We start from the raw sequence: 10,132 nt of genomic DNA on the forward strand, positions 1-10,132 counted from the left end.
GCGGCTTTCTTGGGAGCGCAGGATTTGAGAAGATCTGCTGGTGGAGTTTTGCCATGGACGCTTTCCAAAAACATTTCAAAAAGCTCTTCATGAGAAGACCCGACTGGAGCCGGGATGTGGTTTTCAACCAGGACTTGTAGGAGCCTGGACACTGGAGCCTTGACTTGTCAAAACTGAGTTACTAAACATATTTACAAGATACTAGATCATGTAATTTCATTGTTTCTTTGTTGCTTTATTTTTCAAAGTTATACTTCTTCACCAGCTTATGAATTAGTAACACCATCACATATTATGATAATTGTTGCACTGTTGGCTGAATTCTCTGTCTATGATCCTCTGCAGGATCATCCCCCCTGCAGCATGGATAACAAAACTTTCAACATGGACATTCTGCACCTGGAGGGGTTAAAGGTCAGCCCCCAAGCCTCTGTTCCAGCCTTCATCCTCCTCCTCCTTATCTACATCTTCATCATGGTGTCCAACATCGGCCTGGCGGTCCTGATCTTCATGGAGAGGAGCCTCCACCAGCCTATGTACCTGCTCTTCTGCAACATGAGTATTAATGATGTGTTCGGGGCGACAACCATCATCCCTCGCTTGTTAAGTGACATTTTTATTCCGATCACAGAGCGGTACATTCATTATTATGATTGTGTCATTCAGGCTTTTTGTGCTCACTATCATTTAGGCCTCACTTACACTGTGCTCATGATTATGACCTTCGATCGCTACGTAGCCATCTGCAACCCGCTGCAATACGCCACCATCATGACCAACAGGATGGTGGTAAAGCTGTCGGTGCTGGCCTAGGGGGTAGCTTTATTGATGGTGTTGATCCTCGTTGGCCTCAGCGTCCGCCTGTCACGCTGCAGGTGGGCTATACTCAACCCGTTCTGCGACAACGCCTCCTTGTTCAAGCTGTCCTGTGAAAGCGTTCTCATCAACAACATCTACGGCCTCGGCTACACGGTGGTCCTGAAGGTCTCCTCCATCGGCAGCGTAACTCTCACCTACCTGAAGATCGCCGTAGTGTGTTTGAATAGTAAGACCAAGGCGTCGAGCAGCCGGGCGCTGCAGACCTGTGCCAGCCATCTGGTTGTGTATGTCATCATGTTTATGTCAGGCAGCATCATGGTCATCCTCCATCGTTTCCCTCACTTATCGGAACACAGGAAGCTAGCGTCCATCTTGTTACACGTGGTTCCTCCAGCCATGAACCCTATTATCTATGGACTGCAAATCAAAGCCATCAGACAAAAAATTTTCATAAAGAAAGTTACCAGGAATACATGAGGTGAAATGACTCAATACTGAAAAGGTAAATAATTGTTAATAGAATTGTTGCACTTACTGAAATGTTAAGTTGTGTAAGTAAAAATCATTTTCTCTCTCTGTATAGCTGTCATGCTGAAATCTTACTTTTCAAATGTATTCCGCTTATCTATTCAGTTGGATTCGAACAAACCTGAATTAAATAAAATATTTGATTTAGCTATGTCGGGTGTAGTTATGGCTTTGAAGTAGGCACATGTCTTTCTTGTGAGCTCCTGGCGATAGTCGATTCAATTCCTGTTCACTATCCTTTAAGAGTACTGACACAAATACCAATTGTCTGTAATAACTCTGCAGTGTACATAATCGTTAATATGCCGTCAACAAAGGCAAAGAACAAAAATAAATTATTTCCTGGTCAAAGAGGATGATGGGTTGGATGCTAGCAGCCTTGATAGCTCAACAGGTATTGCTATAGCCTTAAAAGGTCCCATATTATGCTAATTTTCAGGTTTATACTTGTATTTTGTTTACATGCTGTAATGTTAAAAAAAACGATATTTTCCTCATACTGTCAGCCTAAATATGCCTGTATTTACCCTCTGTCTTAAACGCTCTGTTTAAGCGCATTTTGATGGAATTGCGTTGCTAGGCAACAGCTTGGGTCCATGTGTACTTCCTGTCAGCTGATGACATTCACATACACTTCAACCAGGAATAAACTGGGAAAAATTTAGAATTTTTACATTTAAATCTGTGTAAAGGTTCTAAATATTGTATATTTGTGACATCACAAATGGACAGAAATCCTGACAGCTTGTTTCAAATACAGAGTTTCTGAATACGGGCTGTGTGTATTTCCCTGTTGTTTGAGCTGTTCGATACTTTTACAGTAGTTATATAGGACTTAAGTCTGCTTTATAATACACAAACATGAAAATCTCACTTTTTTATAATATGGGAGCTTTAAGGCTATCCTCCAGGCTGAAGTGGCGGTCAGGGAAACGGCCCTCAGCTTGGATATGTTGGATTTATTATGTACAAAAGTGCTTACAATGACCTGCAATAACCTGATTGTTGGATTTGTTGTGCCTGAAGTGTTTGCCAGGACAGGGAGGATGCACATTCTGTTCTTTTTGCAAGGTCAAGGAGAGAAAGGAGTCAGAAGGAGAAACAAAGAAGAAGATATGCAGCAAAAACATCACGTGCCATAACTCATGAATATTAATATTGTGTAAACCATAAAACGCTGGATCAGGGATAGCTCGGGATTCAGACTTCACGAACTGACCCATGCACTGTATGTTGTCAGGGACACGTAGACTGGATCCAGAATTCTGTAAACTCTTTTATTTTACTTGTGCAACATTAATTGTTCGGAATAAATTGTATTATTATGCTTTAACCCGTCTGTTTGGAAAATCTCTTTGTCATACAAGATTAACCAGCACGTAACTGGGCCTTGACCTCTCGGAGGTAGAAAGCCAGTTCCTTCAATTGGTGACCCCGACGTGATCTTCGGCATTGAGAAGCGTGTCCAAGGGACGGACAGACCGGCGAGAGAGAGAAAGGGATCCCTGAAATCTTAAAGGTGAGCAGAACCTGTTGTATCGAACTCTGCATATTGGCTTACTCTAAATTATCTCTCTTGTCGTGCTGAATCTCCTTTGTAGTGATGAATGTTGCAGGAGTAAAGACCTTTTAGTGAAAACTAAGGGGAGGAAGCTGCCCTTTTGACTAAAAGGAGGAAAGCTGCCCTTTTGGTGGAAACTAGGGGGAGGAAGCTGCCCTTTTGGTAAAGACTAGAAGGAGGAAAGCTGCCCTTTTACTGAAAACTAGGGGGAGGAAGCTGCCCTTTTGGTAAAGACTAAAAGGAGGAAAGCTGCCCTTTTGGTACATTAATAACTAGTATTCAGAGGAAAATTAAAACTTACTGTTGATACTGGGCCAACATCGCTGGAACATCAAAGTGTCCAGTAGAAGCTTATGTTGGTAGGATCACAGCGAGGGGCATAGCGACCCATTTACTCTGAATCTAGTTACTGTCATAAACTGAATAAACCTGTGTGAAATAGTACTGGACAGAATGGACGGAGAATTTGACAAAGACTGTGAGGAACGGGGTGGCTGTGGGCCTCCCCGTTTATCATTTGGACAGCAATGGGTTAAAGTCAGGACCAATGTAATCTGTACATTTGATCCCAAGACTAGAAATAAAGAGACTCAAGACCTAGATGAGTGGTATAACATGACAGTGAAGGAAGGGCATTTTCCAGCCACGGGAAGTGAAGCCAAATTCATGCCAGTGATGAGAGCATTAATACAGGTGGTTCATAGAAAGCTGCTGCAAGCAGGACAAGACAAAGAAAAGGGACATATGTTTGTAAGAAGGAAATTGAGGAAGAAAGAAGACGAGTTGGCAAGTAAATTGGTAAAATATAATGTGATACAGATGGCTGCACTATCAGCCTTAGGCAGCCAGACGAAAGCCACCCACGCAGAAACCGCTGAAGCAAAACCACTAGTGAAGCCCTCACCCAGTCCTAGCGCACCCCCACCACCAAACCCACATACTAGCCCGCCGCCACATGACATGTCCCTCCATCAGCAGTACCCACCTGGCCCACATCCCGACCCCCCCTCCTTATCCTCCTCCTACCCCTAGTCCGGTACCAACCCCACAGGACAGTGATTATACAAACGAAGTTATGGCACCATTGTTTCAAGTGTTAGGTGGTACTTTGGAACTAGAAGAGGAAATAGAAAAAGAACGAGGAGCAGGTTCAGCCTCAGAGACGGGTAGTATGTCTGATGTAGCCAGAGAAATAGACAGGCTAAGGGAAGAACTGAGAGATCAGGCTGAACAGTACAGGTTAGGACAAGCCATGTTACCACCAGATTTGCGTAATGGAGGCGTAAGAAGGAGAGCTCAATCTACCCCTAAACCCCACACAGAGAGATCCCGTGCAGAGTATCAGGATGTCCACACTAGTGGAGAGGTAGATGAGGACACTGATGACGAGGCTAGTAGAGCAGTAGAGGAGGGTGATGATGATGAAGATGAAAACATTCCTATCACTATAGAGGGAACCATGAGAACGCACTCCAAAGGAGGGATACATAGGAGACGGGAGGGTGGGGACGAAGAGGCGAGACCATATACACCCCCCAAAACTAGGTCACGTAAAGTTTATGGAAAGTACGAAGACGAAGGTGACAAACAGAGGAGTCAGTGTGTTGGCATGTTTCCCATTGTGGCCAAAAGCAACGGTAGAGACGAGTATCAGCCGTTCACTTTAGGTGACATTCAAGCACTGAGTGAGCTCCTACCAGGAATTCAAGAGGGAGGGGGAGTGTGGCTCACGAGCCTGTATAACAAGACCCGAGGGAAGACTTTAGCTATGGGTGATCTCAGGGCTATTTTGGGTTTCTCGGTTTCGGACTGGGCACTGAAAGAATTAGAAGCAGCGGCCGGAACAGTCCAGGTGTCAGATAGAAGCCCCCTTAACCCCTACGCTACCTCCTTCGGTAATGCTATTAGACAAAAGTATCCCATACCAGCGGGTAAGCTCCACAACTTGGTGTTTAAGATTAAGAACGGGGAGAGCGGACGCACGTTCATAGAAAGAGCAAAGACAGAGTGGGCGGGGGCTACGGGGGTGAACCCAGATAAAGAATCACAGCAGCCTCTGTTCAGAATAGCTCTGTTAAAACATGCTCCGAAAGGAGTTAAGAGAAAGATGCAAGAGAATCCAGATATGGCAGGGGCAAAATCATCAAGATGGGAAACACATTTCTGCCATCATCAGGATGCAGAAACTATGGAGGAGGAAGAGGAAAATGAGTCATTAAAAGAGATGGTAGCTCAGTTGACTAAATTACAGTTGGCAGATGCACGGACTCGTGCAACAGATAAGAAAAAGGGAGGGAAAGAGAAAGATACCCAGATGGCTCAAATTGTAACACCAGCTCCAGCCCCGCCACAGAATCCTTATCCACTGCAGGGCCCGCCACAGGCTATATATCAACCCCAGTATCATGTTCCTTACCAAGCTGCCCCATATCAGCAGCCCCCTTATCATGGAGGCCGGAATAGAGGCAGAGGGAGAGGAGGAGGCCGGGGGAGGGGGTATGCCCAACCAAGAGGAGGCAGTTGTTACATCTGCGAAAGCCCGGATCACTGGGTACGTGACTGTCCTCAGAAACAACAACAGCAGATGAGAGGGCCTCCACAGCAGTCATATCAGCCAACAATACAGACTCCACCAAACCAACAGCTAGCTCCAATGCAGGCATACAGCGGGTACTATGCGCAGGGACCTCCACCTGGTCCATATACACCAGGAATGTTCCCATAGGGGTGCCCGACGGAGATGGAGGGACAGGGGCTGGCAGAGCCCTGTCTCCAGTTGACAGTGAACGGAAAACGAAGATGGTTCATGGTGGATACGGGAGCACGTTACTCCACCTTAGCTGAACCTATGTGTTCCCTTTCCTCTCACTATGTTTCCGTTTTGGGATTTTCCGGCACTGAACAAAGACTGCCTTTTACTGTTCCCCTTCCTGTCCGGCTTGGGAGACAGGTGATGGAGCACCCCTTTTTGTATGCACCTGATTGTCCACGTGATCTCCTGGGAAGAGATGTTTTGGCAGCACTGGGGGCTTCTGTACATTGTTCACCAGAAGCTGTGATAGTGAGTTTCCCCGGAGGAGAAGAAATGGTGTGCTCCTCCCCCTCCAGTGCTGATCGCATGTGCATGTTGAGTCCTGATACCTCACCTGATGCCCCACCACCCTGTGTGGACATATATTGGGCCCTGCTAGCCGACAGAAACCCTCTGATTGACTTTTACAACATGTGGCAACCATGGATTAGGGCTCTACACCCTTACCTCCCTGTTCCCGATCCTCCCCACTGCACTCTGAATTATGACAGAAATAATGATCTTACGTATCAAGATGAGTTCCAACAAAATCTGTTAGATACAACCTGGGGGATAGGAGTAAGAGATGTTTATATAGCACCAGCAGGAGTAGCAGCCGCAGTAAAACTAACCCCAGCACAAGAACAATGGTATCGCATGTCAGAAGAAGCTGTTCCCCATGTGTCCCTAGCCATAGCTCCAAAACATCAAGCTAAAGACTTAGGCCCCATGGTTAAAGCAGCAGTCGCTCTGACAGACTGGGTTCCCACTTCCCTTTTGGGGGTTTCAATCTCACCATCCTCTAACATATATAGACTCTCCTTTTACAATGCAGTGTCAGGTATTTGCAAACATGAGTTACTAACACGCCACCACGGTAGGGAGATGTTAGATGGTGAAGGAGCCACTTCCATGTTGGCAGCTCTCCCTTCCTCACTGTGGTCTACGGGCCCCTTTGATGTTGGCAGGTGCAGCATGGAACCGGTAACTTTCGAGATGAATACTTACTGCCCTATCTGGAGACCTCAGTATAAGCATAAAGTGGAAGCAGCCCAGGGTATCTCCCCTACGATTGAAGGACTGATAAAGGCAGGGGTATTAAGAAAATCTTACTCTCAGTGGAACACTCCCATTTTGCCAGTAATCAAACCCTCCGGCTCATACAGAATGGCTCATGATTTAAGAGCCATCAATGAGCTGGTTTTGACTCCTGTTACACCAGTACCGAACCCCCACTCTGCTCTCTCGATGCTCACCCCAGCCCATACATCTTTCACATGTATAGATTTGGCTAACGCCTTCTTTTGCCTGCCCTTAGCAGATCATTTACAGGACATTTTCTCATTTACATATGAAGGCCAAAGGCTGACATATAATGTGTTACCACAGGGGTTTATACTCTCCCCCTCTATTTTTAACGAAACTTTGAGAACTCACTTAGCCGGCTTTGAACTCCCTGAGGGATGTTTTATTGTACAATATGTAGATGACTTGTTAGTGGCCGCACCCTCGGCTGAGGTATGCCTGTCACTAACTCATGCATTGTTATTGAGGTTACATAACTACGGTTACAAAGTCTCGAAGGAAAAACTTCAGTGTTGTCGCGCACAAGTTTCGTTCCTAGGTAGAATGGTGTCAGCAAAGGGCACCACAATGTCTCCAGCTCATCATGACTCAATACTCCACCATCCGAAACCACAGACAGTAAAAGAGATGTTATCATTCTTAGGGCTGACTGGGTATTCAAGACAATACATCCCTAACTATGCAGGCGACACTCAGTTACTCAGACAAATGGTAACCATGGCTGGAATGAGAAATCTCACCGCTGAGCTAGAATGGTCTACAGAGGCCGAGGAGGTGTTTATCCACCTCAAGCAGGAAATGGCAGAGGCCGCAGCACTCGCTCTCCCAGATTACTCTCAACCATTCCATCTGGATGTCTCAGAGCAGCTTAGTACAGCCCATGGTGTCTTATATCAGAAACACAGAGGAGATAGGAACGTATTGTACTATTGTAGCATTTTGCTAGACACACAAGAACAGAGAGCCAGCCCCTGTGTCAGATATGCAGCTGCTCTGGCAAAAATTGTAGACAAAGTAGGTCATATAGTCATGCACCATCCTCTACAGATTCTGACCTCTCACAGCACTGTAACATATGTCACATCCTCCTGTTTCACTCTCACCCCCCTCAGACAGACCAAGATCTTACAAGTACTCTCGAAACCACACATCTCCTTTGTACATGAGGGCTGTAATATGGCTGACAATATGACTGATGGCGAGAAGCACTTCTGTGCAGAAAAATCGCTGCCCTTTGTAAAACTAAGGCTAGACTTAGAAAACTCCCCTTTAACGGAAACTGACCTTAGCTTATTTACAGATGGTTGCTGTTTCCGTCATCCCACCGAAGGGTTAAAAGCAGGTTATGCTGTGGTGTCTATGAATACAGCAAAAGAGGAACCATGTACTCTCGATCACGGTCCTCTTGATGGGAAACAATCTGCTCAGGCAGCAGAACTTACGGCTGTAGTTTGTGCTCTGCGGTTAGCGGAAGGGAAGGCAGTGAATATTTTCACAGACTCTGCGTATGTGTGCAATGCAATTCACAGAGATATGTCTGGCTGGGTACAAGCGGGTTTTAAGACTAGTCAGAATAAACCTATGGCTCATGAGGAGTTGATGAAAGAGTTGTTGGAAGCAATCCAGTTACCACAGAGGGTAGCTGTGATCAAAGTGAAAGGACACAGTCAGGGCACTGACTTAGAGAGTATAGGAAACGAAGCAGCTGATGCAGCCGCTAAAAAGGCGGCAGGGTATTTACCTACTATGATGGTCATGACCACAGCAGATCTCGGTTCTGAGATAACTGATTTCTCCATTATACAAGCTCAAGAATCTGCCACAGCAGCAGAACGAACCATCTGGGAAGATAAGGGAGCTATAGAACAGTTTGATGGTATATGGTATAACAGAGATCAAATAGTTATGCCCCCCTGTTGGATGTCCTCAATATTGACTCAGACTCATGGACTTGACCATAAAAGCCACAAACAGATGTTACGAGATCTCCGCCACTGGTGGATTCCCCGGAAACATGCTACTATAACTGACTTCTTGACTAAGTGTGACGTATGTAGTACATGTAACATCAGACCTACCATCACTCCTAGGGCAGGAAAACATCCTTCTCCCACTGCCCCGGGACAGGAAATCTTTATGGATTTCACAGATATGGGAGTAAGGGCTGGGGGGAAAAGATTCCTCCTAGTAATTGTGGACTCATTTTCACGTTGGGTTGAGGCCTACCCTACGGGAAAAGAGGACGCAAAATCAGTCATTAAATGTCTGGTGAATGAGTACATTCCGAAACATGGGTTTCCTAAATTGATCAGGTCAGATAATGGTTCACATTTCAAAAATAAAGACCTGCAATCTGTTGAAAAGGCTCTGGGACTACAACACAAATTTGGCACTGTGTACCACCCAGAATCGCAAGGAAAAGTTGAACGTGCTAATCAGACCATTAAGTTAAAACTGCTAAAAATCGTTCGCACGACTGGGCTCCCTTGGACTGAAGCCCTGCCCATTGCACTGATAGGCATCAGAGCTTCGGTCAATCGGTCAACAGTACTCACACCATTTGAGCTTACGTGTGGCCGACCTTTCCCAGGGCCGTCCCAAAACCCCTCTCCCCTTCCTGACCTCGGTTACAGACCATACTATTTGAAGGTTAATGCTCTTGTGTCAGCTCTCTTCTATACAGGTGACAAACCTGTCACCCCTGTCACAGAGGACGTTCCAGGACCTGACCCTGGACCCCCGGAACACCTTTGGTTGAAGGTGTTAAAGAGGAAGTGGTCGGAGCCACGTTGGACAGGCCCACACAAGGTTCTGGCCAGAACTGCAACAGCTGTGCAGCTTGCAGGAAAAGGACTCAACTGGTGGCACCTAACACAGTGCTCCAGCAGCAGGACAGGACCTGAAGCAGAGGAGGCAGCCCCACAAGGAGCCCAGGCTACGTGAAAAGAGGGTCACGTATATTTTTTATTTTTCATATACTGTATAAACTGTGACTGTGATGAGATACACATAAGGGAAAGAAGGTTACAAGGTCTTGCCTGTATTTACAGTTAAATCAGGCTAACATGGTTGTTTAGGTGGACTCATTTAGGTGGTTTTTGAAAAAACATTATATATCACATTGTATTAAAAATTGTTGCTTAGAATAAATGCTAAAATAGACAAAAATAGATAAAAAGAGAAACCAGGGGTGGGGAGAATCCATCAGAGAGAAATTTCACTTCCTTTCCCAAACCAGTATAAAATAGGACCACCCAGATAAAAGTTTTTCAGTTGCGCGCAGGAAAACAAACTAGAAGCACCATGCAGTACGGCAAACTGCTAATAGCGTTTGTTGTAGTATCTGT

General features: G+C 45.7%; 1 long non-coding RNA gene and 1 pseudogene across 1 annotated transcript; both read left to right on the plus strand.

The window, feature by feature from the left end:
- Nucleotides 1–363: 363 nt before the first annotated feature.
- On the plus strand, nt 364–1,296 carry LOC141778422 (olfactory receptor 52N5-like; annotated as a pseudogene).
- A 1,008-nt stretch (nt 1,297–2,304) lies between these two features.
- On the plus strand, nt 2,305–9,710 carry LOC141775200 (uncharacterized). The gene is made up of 2 exons (XR_012595567.1): nt 2,305–2,866; nt 9,496–9,710. It is a non-coding gene; the product is annotated as an uncharacterized LOC141775200 (long non-coding RNA).
- Nucleotides 9,711–10,132: the final 422 nt, after the last annotated feature.

Source organism: Sebastes fasciatus, chromosome 1 (assembly GCF_043250625.1).
Source record: "Sebastes fasciatus isolate fSebFas1 chromosome 1, fSebFas1.pri, whole genome shotgun sequence".
NCBI lineage: Eukaryota > Metazoa > Chordata > Actinopteri > Perciformes > Sebastidae > Sebastes > Sebastes fasciatus.